At 37.3% G+C, this 19,578-nt stretch overlaps 1 protein-coding gene across 1 annotated transcript in view; it reads right to left on the minus strand.

The window, feature by feature from the left end:
* The window catches only part of CLVS2 (clavesin 2), a 128,227-nt gene that overhangs the window by 32,914 nt on the left and 75,735 nt on the right, over positions 1-19,578 (minus strand). Inside the window, exon 7 of the transcript XR_016020189.1 lies at positions 2,679-2,800. The gene's annotated coding sequence lies outside the window, so the exon portion shown is untranslated. The remainder of the gene's footprint in view (positions 1-2,678; positions 2,801-19,578) is intronic.

A 19,578-nucleotide genomic window follows, 5' to 3' on the forward strand; every position in this document is an offset into this window, starting at 1 on the left:
GAGGGGCTAATATGAAAAATATAGAAGGAACTCATGCAACTCAACAACAAAGAAACAACCCAATTGAAAAACGGGCAGAGGACCTGAAGAGACATTTCTCCAAAGAGGATATACAAATGGCAAATAGACATATGAAAAAATGCTCAACATCACTAATCATCAGAGAAATGCAAATACAAATCACAACGAGATATCACCTCACCCCAGTCAGAATGGCTATCATCAAAAAGACAAATAGTAACAAGTGTTGGAGAGGCTGTGGAGAAAAAGGAACCCTCATACACTGTTGGTGGGAATGCAGACTGGTGCAGCTGTTATGGAAGGCAGTGTGGAGGTTCCTCAAAAAATCATGAATAGAATTTCCATATGACCCAGCAATCCCTCTCCCGGGTATCTACCCAAAAAATCTGAAAACATTTATCTATAAAGACAAGTGTGCTCCAATGTTCATTGCAGCTTTATTTACAGTGGCCAAGACATGGAAACAACCAAAATGTCCTTCGATAGATGAATGGATAAAGAAGTTGTGGTATATATACACCATGGAATACTATTCAGCAGTAAGAAAAGATGAAATAGGATCATTTGTGACAACATGGATGGATCTTGAGATTATAATGCTGAGCGAAATAAGTCAGACAGAAAAGGCAGAGAACTATATGATTTCACTGATATGTGGTATATAAACCAAAAACAAAAAAAGCACAAGACAAACAATTGAGAAACAAAAACTCATAGACACAGACAATAATTTAGTGGTTACCAGAGGGTAAAAAGGGAGGGAGGTGGTACATGAGGGTAAAAGCGATCAAATACATGGTGATGGAAGGAGGAATGACTCTGGGTGGTGAACACACAATGTGATTTATAGATGATGTAATACAAAATTGTACACCTGAAATCTATGTAACTTTACTAACAATTGTCACCCCAATTAACTTTAATTTAAAAAAATAGTGACTTCAGAATGAAAAAGTACAAAAGTGAAAAAGAATATCAAGAACAGAATTATGATGAAGCTGTCTTTGAGATATTTCCAACTTGAAGGAATAGTTGAGATGAATGCACAATGGTAGGGCTGATCAGATGTGACAGCCTGTCTCCCATGCAGTCCCCAGTGATTCTTGCCTTGCAGTATTTATGTCCTTGTGTAGTCCCTTCCGACCATGCATGGGCCTGGCTTGTGAAACCAATAAAATAAAAACAAGTGTGCTCCAATATTCATTGCAGCTTTATTTATGGTGGCGAAGACATGGAAACAACCAAAGTGTCTTTTGATAGATGATGTGATATATAACACAATGGAATACTATTCAGTGGTAAGAAAAGATGAAATAGGACCATTTGTGACAACATGGATGGATCTTGAGATTATAATGCTAAGCGAAGTAAGTCAGACAGAAAAAGCAGAGAACCATATGATTTCACTGATATGTTGCATATAAACCAAAAACAACAAAAGAACAAGACAAGCAAATGAGAGACAAAAACTCAAAGACACAGACAATAGTTTAGTGGTTACCAGAGGTTAAGGGGAGGGGGTAGTGGATGAAGGTAAGGGGGATCAAATATATGGTGATGGAAGGAGAATCTGAGTCTGGGTGGTGAACACACAACGTGATTTATAGATGATGTAATACAGAATTGTATACCTTAAATCTATGTAACTTTGTTTAAAATTGTCACCCCAATAAACTTTAAATAAAAAAAAGAAAAATGAAAAACAATGAGTTAACCTTCAACCACACACACACACACACACACACACACACACACACACACACACACATATTTTAATACAGGGAAGGGTGAATTTGAGTAAGAAAAGATAGAAGCTTACAACTGGTCAAGAGGATCTTATACTAGTTCAGACAGGAAAGAATGTGGTTCTAATTTAGAGTTGTGGAAAGGGAAATAGGAATGACAAGACTGCAGTGACAGGGCATAGTCCACACTCGTGTCTCAAGAATTTCATTTCATAAGCCATTCATGACTCTTTTAAAATAGAGGGCTAACATAGGGCTACCAAATTCTATTTGGCTGAGAAAAGCATTTAAAAAGTACATTCTGATATAACCTCATGAGCTGATTTGCAGTTTATGTGGTACTTAAAAGATCCTTACTGGTTGATTGGGTCATCAAGCAAGACTAACCTTGTGGTCATTCATTCAATCCATAAACATGTATATGTATCTCCTATGTACACTACAGTCTTCTAGTCTCTGGAATGCTACAGTAAACAAAACAGAGTCAATGCTGTTTTAGAGATTATGTTTTAGCAGAGTGAAACAGATAAAAAAGAAACAAACATAAAATAGGTTAGGTTTTCAAGCCACTGAAGTAGAAGGGAGTGTAAGACAGGCCACCTCACAGAAATAGTTTCAGAGACTTACCGAGTTTGATTCCAAAGTAATGCATAGTTTAGAGCAGACAACTCTATTTTCTAAGCCCCCGTGTGAGTGAAGCAGAGCCACTGTAGATACACCTTCTTACATTGACTAAGGGATAAATTTGGACATCTTAGTTGGAGCTAGGACGAATACAAATATTCCCTGGGCAATATCATTCACTTAGAAAAGTTCAGCTACCACTTATACTGTATGCATAAATCACTCCCTACTCAGTTCATGTGAGTATATAATTTTGGAAACCCATTTACCATGGAAAATAAGGTTTACCTGTGTTAAACTCTGCATCTCATGATTCCAAATCTGCTGCATTTTTATGTATTAAATATTATTCTTCTTGGCTTAGTTCTAGGGCGGTACTCCCAAGGGGTAAGACTTGAATTGTCATGATCCTGAGAAAAATAAAAAGCAGAAATTTATTTGGTTCTGTTTTGCTGCTGAAGTTTTTTTTTTTGTTTGTTTTTGGGGGTTTTTTGCTTACTTCAACGCTTAAAATTTCATTTTCAAAAAGTAACACCAGGGCAGACGGTGGCTCAGTTGGTTAGAGGGTGAGCTCTGGGCAACAGGGCTGCCAGTTCGATTCCCACATGGGCCAACAAGCTGTGCCCTCTGCAACTAAAATGAAGACAATGAGCTGCACCTGAGCTGCCACTGAACCCCAGGGCAGCCGGATGGCTCAGTTGGTTGGAGTGTGTGCTCTCAACAACAAGGTTGCCAGTTTGACTGCTGCAAGGGATGATGGGCTACGCCCCCTGCCACTAACAATGGAACTGGACTTGGAGCTGAACTGCACCCTCCACAACTAAGACTGAAAGGACAACAACTTGACTTGGATGGAGCTGATGGGTCCTGGGAAAAACACACTGTTCCCCAATTTAAAAAAAAATCCTGGAAATACACACTGTTCCCCTATAAAATCCTGTTCCCATTCCCCAATAAAATCTTAAAAAAATAGAGTAACACAAGATAGCAACGTAACAACTTTAATGACTATAAAGATAATGTCTTATGAAGTGATTTGTAAACCAATTTCACAAGGTTTGTTTAACATAAATTGACAACTGTGGAAATAATTTATTCGTCTAGATTTTACTGCTTCAGCAGGTAGTAGAGATCAGTCTTGATAGTATTAATATATTTAGAAGGAAGTAATTTACCAGATGCATATTGTTAATTTTGTTACATGGTTCAGTTTCATTTGACTGTATTTCTCCTCTAAGAATAGTTTATTGAAATGATGCCCTACAGCTATGCACAATTCAGATTATAAAATCTTAAAATGCACTTGCTTGTAATCCCAAGGTAAATTATTTTACACTTTTGAACCATTAGAATATATGCAATGCATAACCCATCTATTTCAATCTTACCCTTGAATCATTTGGTGTCTTTACTAAAGGTCAGCAATGTAACACTAATTGGATCAAATTCCCTTAAGTACATTCTCATCTCCTTCTGATGTACAACAGAATAAAATAGCTTTCATTATAGATGCAACAGAGGCTTAAAATAAGGACAACACTGGATATTTATGAAATGCTGGAATAATCTTTCTGCAGGACTTCTTCTTGTGGCTTTTCTTTTTTGCTAATGTGGATTTATCTAATTCTTTTAACTAAAGCATTTATTATTTAAAAAGGGGACATACATTTTCTATTTTACACCTCTATCTTATCATCCCTTAATAATGAATTATAAGATATCTATAATTGTCCGCTTATAATTATTTCTGGAAAAGACACAATACTAAAATCCAGAATTTAATTAATCCACCATGCCTAATAGGAATTTCCTTTCCTGTTAGCATTTGTGGAATAAAGCACTTAGGAACAAATTGGGTTTCATTTCCTTTTAAAATATTATTGCTAACAGGGAATATCTCCTTTTCCATCCCTTTTGTGTGGGAAGCAGAGAAGGTGGTTTGTATATATCTTTCTGCCCTCATTTTCCTTGTGACAAAATAAATACCTTTCCTGCTCTCTGCCCTCACTGCCAAGGACCCATGAAATATACTTGTCCATTTCTCTTCCCTTAGTCAAAACACATCAGCCTTTTTCAAACACAAGGAAATGCTGTCATGTGTTATTGGTTTATTGTAGTTTACTCCGTTATTTGCCTGTTCCACTATTCAACTATTTAACTTCAAATTCCACGATGATGAAAGGAAACTGCCATTACCACAGCAACAAAAAGATAGAGAGTAGCTCAGAATCTTGTGGTGTCTGTGGAGAAGTAACCTTTCCCCTCAGAAGTTAAAATTGCTGGTTCATAAAATAAAGCAATGAGATTGTCTGGATTGAGATTTGATTAGAGTTTAGAATCAAACATTCAAAAAGAGTCAAAAGATGAACTCAATGATGATACTAAGGAGACATTCATATAATAAGATATATGTGTAGCAGAAAAACAAACTCCAGGGACTTAAATTGCAAGTCCCTGGGAATGGTAGGCATAGCATGAGCAGGACCTTAGGTGGAAAGGCTGGTGGTACACAGCATAACCTGAGTGCTTGGTGCCTCAGAAACTTCTACGTCTTCAGATTTGGTAGGTAAGTCACCTACAGTTTGTTTCCTTCAAAGAGTCACATAACTTGGTAGGTAAAATTGCCAATTTGAAAGAACCAATCAGAGAAGACAAATGTAGCCTTCCTCAAATGCTCGGAACAACAACTAAACACACAAAAACTTGTCAAGAACTTTGACTCTGTCATATTCTTCCCACATCCTTTCTACTTCAGCTAACATACCAATGTACAAACTATTTTACCTCAGCCCAAAATGGAATTCTTGCACAGTAACTCCTGTCTTAACTCTCCTCTTTTCCATCTACATTCTCTCTCTAGGGGATTTCATCTAAATTCCATGGCTTTAAAATAGTATATATCCCACCATTTCCAAACTTTTTGTCTTCATGCCCTGGTTTCTCCCATGATCTTCCTTCTACCTGCCTGTCTACTCCTGCTTAGATGTCTAATAGCCACCAGAAACTCAAGATGTCAAAAGAGAACTATTGATTCTGTATCATTTCCAAAGTGATTTTCTTCCATTCTTTCCCATCTTTAGTTATGGCACTGCCATCTGGTGAGATCCCAACCTAGGACCAACTATGATGATTTTCACCCCATTCCCAATTGAACAGTAAGAATCCCATTGACTATACATCCAAAATATATCCCAAATCCTACCAACCATTTGTCATCATCTCTACTGCTACTTGTTAATGTAAGCTATGGCTATCTCTCACCGAACCTCTTTAGTAGCCTCTAACAGATCTCTTTAATTCTACTCTAATGGCCCACAGACCAAACTCCTTACATCTTTTTTAGTGTAGTTTCAACACCCTTTAATGACATCCAATTGCATCCAGCCTAAAATCCAAATCTTGACATTCTCTGATTTCATCATGTACTATTCACCATCCCTCTAACTCCTACTCTCCCCACTCCTCTCTTTCCACAGATTTTCACATGTTTGGCCCTTCTTTAATTAGTTCAGTTGTCACCTTTTCAAATACTTCTTCCCAAATCATGCTAATTGAAGTGGGCCTTTCCTTCACGGAGTCACTCTCTGCCATTGCCTCCACCGTTTTGTTTTCTCTACAGTACTTAGCCCTCGAAGTTATCCCATTTACTTGCTTACATGATTACAGACAGTCTTCTCGTATTAAAAATGTGTCATGGGAGCAGGGACTTTGTCTTTATTCCCTGTACCTAGAGCTTTGCCTATGCCCACATAAATATTTGTTGAATGACAGACAGAGCCTGGCCTCAAACTATAATTGATTAAAGCTTCAAGTGATTTGACATACATATCCTGAGAAAAACTTGGAGGAACTTTGTTGCTTATGGATTATGATGAGACGTTACTTAGTTCCCTGGATTTTTTAATCAAAATAATACCTACCTCAAATTTAATAGACCATCAAAGCAATAGTACAGCTAATATGAATTAATAAGGAAAAGCAATTCAATGAATAATTCCCTGAAGAAGTTATTGTCTCTTAGAATTTCAAGGAAAAAAAATCTTACTGTACTTCAAAAACAACAAAACTTCATTTCACTATCTTATATTTACTTACAAATTAGTTTACAAGTAAATACTAAATTATAGTTTCATCCTATGATCTGGGATGAAGAGTAATAATATTTTTAATATGAGAACATTTGGTGAAGAAATAAATGTATATTCAAGTGTTTTCCCTGAAGGAACATTAAGTTATACAGTCCCTAAAATGACTAAGCTTACATTTATTTCATAAAATGTCACTAATTATTTTTGGACTGAGATTTAAGTTACCAATGACTCCAAACTGATTAAGAGAAAGAAAATCAACTTTTTTGACACACATTATCTAGATAAACTCCAAGTAATACGCATATATTAGAAAGAAAGGTCTATGTTGATGTGACTTGTCATGAAGCTGAGAACCAGAAAGCAGTACTTGAACTATCCTTATACTCTCCTTTCTGGGCAGTTATTTGGTATATGTTATAACCTAGACATGGTACTAGATAAAAAAAAAACATATAAAGCTGGGTTTCTAGCTTTTAGAAGCTTTCAGTGTGGTAGATTTATGGCCTAAAGGTCCTGGGTTCTGTAGTTCATTATACCCAGACTAATATTAGTTGATTCATTTAAATCAGTATCTTAGGAAAAGCTATCCATCCTTCCTGTTTCTGAATTTTGAGGGAAAAAATCGATTCTATTCTGAATGGGACACATTCATTTTTAAATGATTAGAATATATATATATATATATATATATATATATATATATATATATATATATAGACAGACATATATAGACATATATAGACATATACATACTTACATTTTATGTATGTGCACTTCAGTATATTTGAATCTGCTACTGCCTGGGAAATCTGCTTTCATTATGCTCCACCAGTATTTCTAGCTTAGAACTGATACAGGCCAAATTGAACGTCTTCTCATTACAGAAACTCTAAGTTTTCTTTCTTTAGAGTTTTAACTCCATTAGTTTCTTAATCATAAATAATAGATTGTTTTTAACCTGAATCATAGAAATATCCTATCCCCTGCTTTAGATAATTGCCCTGAAACTTGTAATTTATGCTTGTTGATTGTAATCATTGAAGCCCAATGTTCTCTCCTACCCATTCTGGGCCTAACTCCTGGACAATTAACGACAACCGAATAGCCAGTTAAGTGGCCACAGGCTCCATAGAACAGGTAGATTTTACATCATGTAGCCACCTCACATTAATAGCTTTGAGCTCTGCTCTTTAAGACAACACTTCTAAATTTATTAACCAAAATCTATTTTTCCTCATTTAGGGGCCTTGGGGATACGGATGATGCCCTAGCAAGATTGCCAGTCTGAACCAAAGAAGCCAACATCATCTTCCAGGCGAATCTCAAGACCCCTTCCTCTCATCTGAAATCAGATAGGGTGCGAGTTCTGTGAATCCCCCAATAGGTAGGGACAGCTCTACATCCCTGCCCAGCAGGAAGCAGACACAGAAGAAAAGACCTCCTGTCCCTCAACTTCCCATAGAGATTTTATAGGGATCACGTCTCTCAAGGGGAAAACAAGGCAGGCAGTTAGAGATAGGCATCAGGTCTCTGCATTCTTGCACGTCCAACACAACCCATAAAATGCTACCAAAAGACCTCCTTTCTCTGCCCAAAACTTTCCCTTTTCACAATAATTATCTACCCCTATGAGCAAACAAATGGGTACAAAATACCCAACTAGATTAAACTGGCCACTCACACCTGTGCAGTAAAGGCCACAAAGACCTTCATTTCACCTGGGCCTCATTATACCAGCATTATAATAGCATACATATATCCGGAAGTTCATTAATATCATTATGACAGACTGAATTCTGGGAAGAAACATGCGCAGTCTAAAAAGATGAGGTAATAGCCTCTTGTCAGTCACAGGTGTCAATCAAGAGATTCCATGCCCAGAAAGGAACAGCCTATTCTAGAGAGGAAAAAAGGGATAAAAACTCCAAGTCCTCACCAGTCAGCGTCTTTTGAGCCTCTTCTTTTGCATATGTCTGCTCCAAACTCTTTGGAGTGTACTATCTCTTCTAATAAACTACTTTTTCACCACTTTATTCTGTGTCTTGTTCAATTCTTTGCTCGAGATACCAAGAACCTGGACACTGCGCCGAGAAGAGCCTACTCTCTGGTAACAGAACCATCCAGGCCTTGGCTATAGAGGGGTTCTTCATCTGACTTTTCAATAAATCTATTTGTTTTTTTCCATTCCATTCTGTTTCATTAGACTTGATAAATGTTTGGGGATCTTATAAGTATATGGCATCAAGAATATGGAGGTAGGACACAGTGCCTACATACACAAAACCTGCAGTTTCATGTGGGAAAACGTTCAGCAAGTGGCCTACAATCGGAACAATGGTAATATCAAGATATGTACAGGATGGCACTGGGACACGAAAGTGGAGGCCTAACCCAGATTCAAAATATACAGGCTTCCTGGAGTAGATCATATCTGAGCTGATTCTTGAACAATAAATTGGAACTACCCAGGAAACAAAAAACACTAAAGGAAAAATTACTTTAAATAGCAATCAAAATATGAAAAGACATAGCAGTAAAAAAGCATAGTGAATTCCAAGTCTTATAATTCATCATGAAAGACTGAAGGAAAGGATCCACATACAGGAGGGCCAAGGATGACATTTATCTGATAAGCAGGACCCACATGATGAGGGGCATTGCATGCAGTCAGATAGCAGAACAATAACTTTTCAATGTTCATTGTAATTCCTGGTAATATAAATTACTCTCCTGATTTTCCATTCTTCCATATTTATTCTTTTACTTTGAGACTGCTGCTAGATAAATGCTCTTCTGATTGAAAAGAGGAAAATGTAAAATAATTTAATGAAAGGAAGAATAAACCATCTGAACACAGATCCTATCAGCATCTGGTTTAAAAGTCTGTTTGCTTCCCACCTTCCACACCATGAAAGTCAGCACCATTACTTCCCATCTCCCGACCCCCACCCACTACCTGCCCCACTTAACCCTCACCCCACAACCTGGTCACAGTTTGCTTTCCAGTCTTGCCTCCACACTTTCCCCACCAAACTTCACTCTATACCCATTCCTCGTGGGTCACTATCACTAAAATATATCACACACTGGCCTAACGTCTGTTCATGACATTTCCCATGCTTTTCCCTAGGCCTAGAATATCTTTCTCTACTAGTCTTCCTGGAAAATTGTATTCTCGGCCTTCAAGAACTAACACCAACATAACTTCGTATATGCAACTGTCTGTTTTTACTCTCAACTTTCTAATCTTATTCAGAAAAAAATTGCTTCCTCATCAGTCCCCCCACTTTACTTTATAACTCTACCACTTTTCATGCTGCATGACACTCAGTTGTATTTTTGCATCGTAATCTCTTAGTGGGTTGTAAGGGCCTCAAGGGTAAGGCCTGCTTTTTATTCATATTCCTATCCAGGCAACTAGATGGGCCACACCAAATATTGGATGCCCAATACATATTTGCTGAATTGAAATGAAACTTTGTGATAGAGGAAACACAAGTTGTGTTCCCATGCCCGCCTATTTTACGTATTTTGATAACCTTCAGAGAAACAATCATGCAACAATTTGTAAGAATCACAAAGAAGACCAAAGGAATCTATCGCTGCAGTAATCTTGTTATTTTACAGAAGCAGGAGCAACAGTGAAAGTGCAAGTTACCTAGATTAGTTTGGTTTGTTTGTCATTAGTATTGTAATTTCCCCAAGATTTGGATAAAATAACTTTAAAAAAAAAAGTTACGCATATTTACAATTAAAGGGAAAAAATAATGATTCAATTATTGCTAAAAACTATTTTTTCATTTAATAAATGTTTACTGAGTTCAGACGTTTGAATAGCTGAGGCACTGCCTTTGTCTTTTCCATTTCTCATGGACCAAATCATTTAAATTGTGACAAATTATTTTCAGAAATTTGATATGTATCAGCAAGGAATCAATTTTATTATAATGCCGTATGCAGTGTGCCATTCTTCCAGTCAATTGCCAAGCACCTCTCCCTAGCTCCTGAATCAGTTATTCATATAACTCAGAGATCACCCATCAGTTAACCCTACTGATACAGGAGAGCCCCTCACTATAGAAATTTTAAGTCTCCTTTTCCCTAGTTTCTTAGCTCCTAAGGCCCTGGTCTTAATCACTCTTCTAATCAGTTTCTTAACCTTAAACTAAAGATTGGTCCTAGCCTAAATCACACTTTGTCTCTCACCCCTGCTTAATAACTAGCACTTAAAAGCCTGTGAGCTATAATCATTGTAGCCCAACATTCCCCCAAGCTATTACAGACCTAACTAACTCTTGGATAAATAACCGCTATCCCAGAGACCAAATGGGTTTTAACACTCCTCCAGGCCAGTCCATACTTAACCCCTGGGTGAAATCAAGATAATTGGGCTTCAAGTCCTATTACTGGTGCCAGTGCTTTTAACCTATTAACGCCGGTTTCTCCTCAACTAAGAGCCGTCAGGATACGAGTTATATCCCAGCGAGGCTCCCAGTGCATCCTGATCAAGGAAGATGAGACCCCTTTTTATTTAAGATCAGACAGGGTGAGAAGTTGGTGAACCCTCAGGAGGTAAGGACAGCTCTACCCCCCTTCTCAGCTTGAAGCAGATACACAAAAAAGAGACTACCTGTCCCTCAAATCCCCACAGAGATTTATGGGGACCATGTCTCTCAGGGAAAACAAGGCAGGCAGTTAGAAATAGGTCATTGGTTCTCTGCATTCCTGCCTGTCCAACACAATCTATGGGGAGCATCACCTGGAGACCTCTCCAATGCTTCCCTTATCTGCCCTAACCATTAGCCACTGTGAGGAGACTAAAAGACAACAAATTGGACCGGTCCTGTGAGAGCATCGCCAGGACCTCCATCTCACCCTAGCCTCCTTATACCATCATTGTAACGTCCTACATATGCCCAGACGTTCATTAATATCATTATAACAGACTGAACTCTGGGAAGGGACATGCGCAGTCTAAGAGTGTGAAGTAATAGCCCCTTATCAATCACAGGTGTCAATCAAGTGGTCCTGCTCCCAGAGGTTTACAGTCCATCCCAGAGGAAAAAAGATAAAACCTCCAGGCTCCTGTGAGCTGTATCCTCTTGAGCATTGAGCTTTGAGCCTTGCCTTTTCTCGGGGCTGGCTCCCAACTCTCTGTAGTGCCCTTTTTCTCCTAATAATGCCACCCTGGGCCCCTAGACTTGAGGCGCTTTTCTTTGTGCTCCGTCCGCTCCTAATTCTTTGGAGTGTACTATCTCTTCAAATAAACTTTTTTTACCACTTTACCTCTGTGTCTCATTCAATTCTTTGCTCGAGATGCCAAGAAGCTGGACACCGCGCCAAGGAGGGCTGTCATGCAGGGTCTCTGGTCCCGCTCCCCGCACAAGAACGCAGGACATGGTGAGGCCAAAAGGAACACCCACGGAGCCATAGGTAGGGGAGTCATACCACTATATTCTCGCTGGCGGCTGGGTTGGAGACAGAGGAAGCAGGAGCCACAACCTGCCCTCCGCGTCTCTGCCAACAAACCAACCCCTTGCTAACTGCAAGCCGCGCTTGCTAGCTTAGCCACGGCAGTTATATTAGTGGCTAATAGCTAACTGGTTACAGCTGATGGCCAATTAGTCACAGCTGATGGCCATCTACTACCTGAGCCAGCACCTTTCCACATAAGGCTCAGAGCCTGGAAACTGCTCTCTGGGACCCTGTCCCCACAAAGGACCAACTTCTGGGAACGTAGCAGCTAAGTTTCCCAGTTCTCCTTCCTGAGGGCCGGGTTCTACCCCTGATGTGAGAGCCAAGCCCGGACATCTCCCCAAGAAAAGCCCCCCTCTCTGGTAAAACTACCATTTATGCTATATCTTGTGGCTTAACATCTTTCCCTACATAGCTTCAGTTCCATATTCCTCGCTGTTAACTTGTTACAGGTACAATTAATTCCCCAGCCCTTTCCTTTATTATCACACCCAAATGAGAAAAATCACAGCTCTAGATAAAACTAACTATAAGCTGTCTCTTAAAAGAGCTTTCTACAGTTTTGTTTTGTTTTGTTTTTCTTCTTTAGTTTTGCCCTTTCACCTCACTCTCCAGTTTAATCTGGCTTCCAGCTCTGCCACTCTAACAAAAACCCAATACCACCAAATGGTTAAATCATAGGAAAACTTGTTTGATTTTTCAGCCAAATTCAACAAGCTGACCACCAACTTTCTGTTCTTGAAACACGCCCTTTTTTTTTTCTTTAAAAACGTTATTCCCCTAGTTTTCCCCTTCTCAGGCAATCCCTTATAGTGACATTTGCCAACTACTTCTCTATTTCCAGACCTTTAAATATTGGAATTTTGTAGGGCTCAGATCCAAGTCATCTATATAGTTTAATTTCCCTTTATTCTTTAAGTGTTGTTTAAAAAATTCAACCAAGTGCTCCCGCACGACACAAGTATATTTGAAGATCTAATTGGCTTTATTAAGCGATTCATGAATCAGGCACCATTGCATCTAGCAACTAGAAGGGCACTTGGAGGGGTTGTACAAAATGGAAGGTTTTTATGGGAAGAAGGGTGGAGCAAGGGAGCTATTAACAAAAGAAAGGATGTAAAGTACAGCACAGGGAATATTGTCAATGATATTGAAATAACTGCATGTAGTGCCCGGTGGGTACTAGACTTATCAGGGGTATCACTACATACATTATATAAATGTCTAACCATTGCACTGTACACCTGAAACTAATATAAAATAATATTGAATGTCAACTGTAATTGAAAAATAAAATAAAAATAAACAAACTGCTAGAGTTCCCCCTTGTCTGTGTTTCATCAAAACTAAAAACTATGCCCCCAGCACCAGTTCATTTCCTGCATTGTGGAGGCATGAGCTGAGTGGCTTTTCTCTATAAACCTTTCAGTAACGAAGCCCTTCTAGCTGGAAACTTCATCCTGTCTGTCTGCCTTTCACTTTGAAAAACATGTTTATCAACTCAGAAATGAATCATTGCAGCATTTATGCTAAATCGACAATCCAAGGCTACATAGTTATTTTCCACTGCCACAGCAGACTTTCTTTCTCTGTTATTTACATCTGTATCTCTGCCCACTCCTGTTGAATAAAAAGTCTGGCCTCCTCCCAGACCTCCCAAATCTGATTATGGAGTCCTCTGAGGATAATTTTTCTACATCTGGTCTTTGAGCTACCTCTGGGCTTCCAATCTCATATCTTCCAAGGTTATAACAGCTGTATTAATTTGCTAGGGCTACCATAACAAAATACTACAGGTTGAGTGACTTACACACCAGAAATTTATTTTCTCACAGTTCTGGCGGCTGGAAGTCCAAGTGTTGGTAGGTTTGGCTTCTCATAAGGCCTCTCTCCTTGGCTTGCAAACACCCTCCTTTTCACTGTGTCCTCAATGGCATCCTTTCCTCTTCTTGCAAGGTCAACAGTTCTACTAGGCCAGTGCTGCATGCTTATGCCTTCATTTATTAACCTTAACCACTGCTTTAAACTCCCGATCTCCAAATACAGCTACATTGAAGTTTAGGTCTTCAACATAGGAAATTTGGGGTACACAATTCGGTCCATAACAGCCTTGCAGACTAAACATCCTTGGCCCTGTTTATTGGAACACTGGGCTAGCTGAACGTTATTCTACCAGCACTGTCCAAGGCGTATGATGTCCACCCCAAGGGCAAGGGTCTGTGCCTAATGTAATCATATTATACCGGGCCTGGAAAACACTGAGACATGTTGGCCCTTTGGGCAGGTTAATAAAATGCCACTTTTCCACCAAAATTATTTAATGATCAGGCCAATACATATTTAGTCAGTGGGATTAAAAACACTTTTTTTGTTGTTTTTCATAGTGAGATATTTCAAACGTACAATTTTAAGAATAATAGAATGAATATTTATATATTTATCCAACTTAAGCTTAAAATTCTTTTCAGAACATCATTTAAAAATATATAGCTTTTTAAAAAGGAGCACATTATGCATATATTTGAAACTTGTGAATTGCTGCTTGATCACATTTCCTTCCTTCCCCGCAGGCAATCATTATTTTGAATTTGGTGTTTTTCACCTCCAGCTATGATGTTTTTATACTTTTATTTACTATGAATAGACTATTTTTTAATTATTAAATTTTATATAAGTGGCGTCATAATATAGCTATCAAACCCAAATTTCCTTTGAAACATAATGCTCCAGTTATTTTATTTTAATTGTTGTATAGCATCCCAAGGTAGACATTCATTCTTCTTGTGATGGCCTTTACATTGTTTTCAGTTTGTTGGTTGTTACAAACAACACTGCGGGGAGGATGATTATGTGCATGATCAAAAGTTTCTTTAGAGACTGTAGGGGAGGAAAACATTTTTATTTTCCCTCTTAGGGTCCCTGGCTGGGTCTGAGAATTAAACTGATGGAGACAGATTAACAAGAGAAAATCACACACATTTGTTTAATATAAATTTTATGTGACACAGGAGCCTTCATAAGGAAGTGAAGACCTGAAGAAATGGTTAAATTTGAGTGTTTTAATACTAGGTTTAATAAAGAGTGGATAGTTGAGGGAAAATATGATATGTCAAGGAATGTGAGGTAATTGCAGTAAACTGGGGAAAACCTAGCAAGGCCTGTTTGTTCTGATTTTTCTCTGCATTTTTTTTTTTTTTTTTTTGTCTTAGGAGTATAGAAAGAGCACCTCTTGCATGAGGGTTCAGAGTGACCTTCCTGCTGCTGCTGTTTTCTCAAACTCCTTCAGTTGAAAACAGTCAAGATACCAAGGTACCATATTTTGGAGTAGTGTGTCCTAACCCCATCAAGAATATGCACCTATGGGCGGCCAGATGGCTCAGTTGGTTAGAGCATGAGCTCTGAACAATAGGGTTGTGGGTTCGATTCCCACATGGCCCAGTGAGCCGTGCCCTTCACAACTAGGTTGAAGCTGAGCTGCCGCTGAGCTTCCAGATGGCCGGCCGAATGGCTCAGTTGGTTAGAGCTCTCAACAACGAGGTTGCCGGTTCAATTCCTGCATGGGATGGTGGGCTGCACCCCCTGCAACTAAAGATTGAAAACGGTGACTGGACTTGGAGCTGAGCTGTGCCCTCCAAAACTGGACTGAAGAACAATGACTTGGAGCTGATGGGCCCTGGAGAAACACACTGTTCCCCAATATTCCCCAATAAAATTTTAAAAAGTTAAAAAGAAAAGAATACACACCTAAAAGTGAAGAGATTTCTTATCTCCAACTTAATTGAGATATTGTCAAATTGCCCTCAAACGATGGCACTTAATATATTTCCCCAACAACTTCACCAAAACTTGGTATTGCAAAATATTTTCAGTTTTCTCAATTCATGGGTGTGTGATGTTAGCATCATGTTATTTTAACTCAATTTCCCTCATCTCTGGAGAGCATCTTTTATGTGTTTATTAGCAATTCATGTTTCTTCTCTTTCAAACCGTTTGCTCATTTTTCTATGGCATTATCTACCTTTCCTTATTGATTGTCAGGACTGATTTATATACCCTATATTCAAATTCTTTGATGAATATATTTCTTGCAACTAGGTTTTGCTAGTCTGTAGTTCATCATAAATAAATTGGTTTATGGTTAAATAAGTTTATCTTTTGTTATACAGAGAATTTTACTATAATCAAATGTATCTCTCTTTTCTTTTACAATTTTTGGGGGACGGACTTAAGAAATTCTTCCCTATCCTGGCATCTATATTTTCTTCTGAAATTGTAAAGTTGTATTTTCACATTCAAGTTCTTAATTCATTTAATACAAAAAAGGTGAGTAAATTTACTAATTTTTAGACATCTTTTACTTATTTTATAATCTTCATATGATAGTTCTAATATCCAAACTTTTAAGAGGAAAACTACTCTTTCTACTGTTTCTTGTATCTGATGATTCTTCCTCATGGTAAATTTGTTCCTCCTGGATTATACATTTTTATTATCAACTTATATTCAGGATTTCTTTGTATGTGGAAGTCCTGGGAAATGCGGGTTTGGCATGTCCTCCAGAAGGGTTGTGCTTCTGGTTCTGCCAGACACTGCAGGGAAACCATTCTCTAAGATTTCTTTTAAAATATTATTTCTGATGATGGTTTTTTAGATCACTTAACATAGTGTAAAATGGAACCCCAAGTCCACCTGGTTATGAATTGTCAGGGGACAGTTATTGTTTCCCACCAGGATCCAGATTAATACCTATAATATTTCTTATAAGGGTAGGCTTCCCTGATGGAGTAGTTGTTCTACTCTTTTAATAAGAGAATAGCATTTGGCGGAACCTAGCTTAGTGCAGGATCTTATTTTCAATTTAGATTCCTTTCCTGGATCAAATCTTCATTAAACTTTTAATACCCAAGGAGGGTAGAATAACAACTTCCTCCACCCACTTCCCACCCCTCCATTCCACAAACCCACCATCCAGGATAATGCAAGTACTTTAAAACTTTTACACTCTTATTTTAAATATTTCCCCTTATTTTCTTGCTCACTCAGTTATGCATATAAAATGATTAAAAATATTGTTATCATTCTATTCATTTTGTTGTTTATAAATATTGCTATAAATGAATGTCTTGATTTTCTGTGTACATTATAAATATTATATATCAAATAGAACCACCATTTACTGATTCACTTTAATTGGGCAAAGCAGGATTTATATTCTAAAATATATTAATAAATAACTTTGTTCCATAGTTTCTATTTTCAGCACTTTTTTTTCTATTCAGAAATCACTTGGGAGGTATAGCAAATGGTTTAAAATTCAGATTAATTTCCCATAAACAGTACTGCATCATGAATTATTTATTTTCAGAATTTCAACTGACTATGACTGGCTGCCAAATTTCTACTGTATTGTAAATTGCAAAAATAATAATAATAAAACTGAGATAGTATATTAACTAGAAATGTTTCTGATCTCTACCATGTGGGAGTGTGAGCAGAAACAATTTAAATCTTTCCAAAGTATGTCAATAATGTTTTGGTGTCTCATACAGACCATGTCTGTAGGCAGTTTCCCAGCTCATCTACACCTAATATCACTTGTCTAGCTATAGACAGAATTAAATGATTCAGTCTATGTAATATCTATGTAATTTTATCTCCTTCCAGATAGAACATCCAGGAAAAGTTTTATTTCACATATCTCATCTCTCTATTTTTGCTTCTTTTTCTTTTTAAAACCCCTGCTTTCATTTGATCTTGAAAAACTGGTAGATGCCATATGGTTAATATAATAAACCAAGGAAAAGTAGGCTTCAGTTGTTAGTGTTCCCAGAAATCTGTTTAACATCTTTTTTTTTTTTTTTTGCTATGTCATCTCAAAGAATAAGTAATATGGCAGAATCAAATAGAGTCAGTGTAAGAGATTTTCTAAAATAAAAGAAGACAAAGATGAGAGTAAGCATGTAAGTGCTTCTCATGTTATGCCATTCTTTTCACTCAACAAACCTGTCCTGTGAAAGAAAGAGACCCTTCCAGTGTCCCCATTCTCCATTCAATGGAGATAATAGGTATCTTAAACAAACTCATTTCTTTACCAGACACATCAGTCACTATATTGAATTAAAAATATGTAACATATGCAGATAGCATTGTTTTATAAGATGGGTCTGTATGTCTTAGATCTTCCTTTTATTGAAACATGTTGCAAATGTGTCAATGGTGAAAATCACATTGCACTAAATAAACATAACAGAGAGGGGTTTTTATTACTATGAAATAACATATCAATTTCAATAGCAGTTAATCAATTAATCTGATTGTTTTGATTGTACAATGCATGTTAGATATGACATGCCTAATTTGCTGCACATTATAACACACATTATGTTATAAAATTTCTACTTATTAGGATTCTTTCAAAAGCAGAATGTCCTCATTAAATAATTTCTAGTAATGTCAAGATATCTTTAAAGAGCAGAAAGTTGTAGTAAAAATAACTTTAGTATAAGATAACCATATTTTAAAATCTTGCTTCTTCCACTTATTACTCTGAAATCATCTTCACAAAATCTTTACTTTCATCAAAGTGACATATGAGTTAAAAATACCTTTTGTAAGATAAAAAGTACTTGGCACATAATAGATTCTCTCTTCTTCCATGTTTATTAAGAACATTTAAAAAGTAGGATAAGGTATATATTAAATAAGTAAGGTAAAGTAATATAATTCAGGGTCTTTAGCGACAATATTGATAGTGAACATTTCAACATTCATCAATATTTTGAGACTTTTCTTGGTCATTATTTTCAATCTTGCTTAATAACACTCATCTCAAACTGAAAAGCCTTGGTCTTCTCTGGCTTCTAGTTCAGTTTCATGACACTGCTGCTATTTTCCAGCTCCCCATTTGCCCTTGGTCCGCGGCATCCTCCACTGACGGAGCATGAGTTGCTTAGCGGTAAGAGCATATAGGAATGGATGGTCTATAAGACGTTGGTCAAAAGCATTGTAGTAGTTTTCTCTTTCTTCAAATGGGGTTCCAAAACCTGGGAAGGGGCTACTATCCATATAAAAATAAAAGATGAAGGCATTTGGAACAAAAGTGGCACCAAATTTATGACTTCCTTTACACTAATATAAGTTTATAATGATAAAAATCCATCAATAAGACATACTGACTATAAACCTTTATATATATATATATAAAGGTTTATATATATATATATATATATATATATATATATATATATATATATATATATATATATATATATATAGGTTTATAATCAGTAAATGGATATATATGAGTAGAGTTCCAAAATGCATGAGATAAAAACTGACAATGGAGGAAGAAATAGGTAATTCAACAATAATAGTTGGAGACATCAATCTTCCATTTTCAATAATGAATGGAACAACCAGACAGAAGATCAATAAGAAAAGAGAACACATGAACACTATAAACCACTATGGGAGCACAGAGAAAGGATCCTGTGAAGGCAGAGCAAGAAGGCAGCCATCTGCAAGTCAAGGAGAGAGGCCTCAAGGGAAACCAAACATGCCAACAGTTTAATCTTGGACTTCAAGCTTCCATAATGGTAAGAATATAAATTTCTGTTCTTTAA

Source organism: Rhinolophus sinicus, chromosome 2 (assembly GCF_057876585.1).
Source record: "Rhinolophus sinicus isolate RSI-liver-muscle chromosome 2, RSI-T2T, whole genome shotgun sequence".
Classification (NCBI taxonomy): Eukaryota; Metazoa; Chordata; class Mammalia; order Chiroptera; family Rhinolophidae; genus Rhinolophus; species Rhinolophus sinicus.